This window comes from Penaeus monodon, chromosome 44, assembly GCF_015228065.2.
Source record: "Penaeus monodon isolate SGIC_2016 chromosome 44, NSTDA_Pmon_1, whole genome shotgun sequence".
NCBI classification, from domain to species: Eukaryota; Metazoa; Arthropoda; class Malacostraca; order Decapoda; family Penaeidae; genus Penaeus; species Penaeus monodon.
The window spans coordinates 1968460-1970959 of NC_051429.1; positions in this window are offsets into that span (position 1 = coordinate 1968460).

The window sequence follows — 2500 nt, forward strand, 5'->3', positions numbered from 1 at the left end:
ATATATATATATATTTTTTTTTTTTTTTTTTTTTTAAAAAAAAAAAAAAAAAAAAAAAAAAATTTTATATAATATATATATATATATATATATTATTATATATATATTTTATATATATTAAATAAAAAAAAAAAAAAAAAAAATAAAAAAAAATAATTATAATTTTAAATATAAATATATTTAAAAATTTTAAAAAAATTTTTTATTATTTTTATAAATTAATAAAAAAATTATTTTTAAAAAAAAAATTTTTTTGGGGGGGGGGAAAAAAAAAAAAAAAAAAAAAAAACCCATAAATATTTTAATTATAATTTTTTTTTATTTTTAAAAAAATTATTATTTTTTTTTTTTTTTTTGTTGGGTTGTTGTTGGGTTTTTTTTGGGTGTTTTGGGGGATTTGTAAATTTATAAAACACATTTAATTTAAATTATTTAAAAAATTAAAATTTTTTTTTTTTTTTTTAAAAAAAAAAATTTTTTATTTTTAAATTTTTTTAAAATTTTAAAAAATAAAATAAATTTTAATTTTTATATTTAAATTTGTTTTATATTTTATTTATTTTATATTTTTATTTTAAAAAAAACAAACCAAAACCCCAAACAAAAAAAAAAATTCCCTAATTTTAAAAAAATTTTTTTTAAAACCTTTTTTTCCCTTTTCCTCAAACCCGTTTTGAAATAACCCTAAAATTCCCCAAAAACCAACCCGGGTGCCTTAAGGGTTCCCCCTTCCCCAAACTTTTTCAAAAAAACTAACTTGGGAAATTTTAAAAAATGGGAACCCCCCCCCCTTTTTCCCCCCCCCTAAAAATTTTTAAGGGGGGGTTTAAATTTTTCAATTTAAAAAAAAATTTTTTTCCCCCCCCCCTTTGGGCCAAGAACCCCCCCGGGAAGGGGGAAAAAAAAAAATTTTTAAAATTTAATTTTTAAAAAATTTGGGGTTGGGGGGGGGAAAAAAAACTTTTTAAAAAAAATTTTTTTTTTTTGGGGATTTTTTTAAAAAAAAAAAATTTTGGGTTTAAATCCCCAAATTTTGGAAATTTTTAAAATTTTGGGGGACCCCCGGGGGAAAATTTTGCCCCCCCCCCCCCCCTTTTTTTTTTTTTTTTTGGGGGGTAAAATTTTTCCCCCCCCAAAAAAATTTTAAAACATAAAAAAAAATTTCCCCCCCCTTTTTTGGGGGGGGGGGTTTTCCCCGGGGGGGGGGGGGGTTTTTAAAAAGAGGGGGTTTTTTAAATTTTTTTTTTTTTTTTAAAAAAAAAAAATTTTAGGTTTTAATTTGAAAAATAAATATTATTCGTATTATTGGAAAAATTTAAATTTAATCCAAAATTTGCCTCAAATTTTTTTTGGGGGGGGGACCCACCCCCTCCCCACAATGCCCCCTCCTGGGGGAAAAAAAGTACCTTAGGGGGTTAGTCAACGTGCCTAACAGGAGGCTTTAGAGTGCGGGCGAAGGTTCCCGGGCCCAAACCTTGATTGGACCCCCCCTCGTAGCACTCGCGTTGGGGGCCCCGGCAAATTCCACCGGGGATTTTTTTAGAAAAAGGATTGCACAAAGGGGTTCTAATTTTTTATTTATTTCTTTCAATCCAAGTTTCAAAATTTTTTTTACTATTTATAATAACCCCATTAGTGATGTTTTTATTTTTTAAAATATACCCTTTTATTTTTTATTATTATTTATTATATTATAATTTTAAAAAAATATTTATATATAGATTATTTATATAATTTTTAATAAGGTTTTTAATTTTTTATAATAATTATAAAATAATATATATGTATATTATATATTATTTTATTTATTTTTTTTATTATTGGTTTTTGTTTATATATTATATTATATAAAATTTTTATTTTTAATTTTTATTATATATTTTATTTTAATATTATTTTAAGTTTTATATTATCTTTTTTATCTATTTTATTAATTATAATGAAAATACATCTATTCATGATAGCCAATATTTTTTTTTTGAAAATTGACTAGACTGATGAAGATAATGAATAATGAAAAAATAATGAAGGTAATGTTTAAGAGGACAATAAAAACATCACTAATATATGGTGGTATTGATGAAGATCATGATTAAGATTATAATGAAAATGATAATGAAGACAATAACGAAGATGGTGATGATGACAGAAATAATAATAAAGATAATTATGAATCTCACAGTTGTGACATATCTCCCTTCTTTCTTAAAAATAATCTTCCAAGAATTGGAGATTATTTTGAGAGCCGCAACTGCGAGATGCCTACACCGAGGCTCCGAGGTCCTACATCCAGCGGTGATGTGGCCCCAGGACCTGCCCTTCCGTCACCCGCACTCTCCCGACGATCACGGCCCTGCCTTCTGTCTGACTTGGTGCACCGTTGCTCCTCCACCAGTCCCTTCTCTCCCGTACTTCTCCCGGCGTCTCCTCGGCAGGCACAGGGGCGTCACTTAAGTGGGGAGTATGTGGGTGTGGTTCACCCCCCCCCCCCCAACTCTTA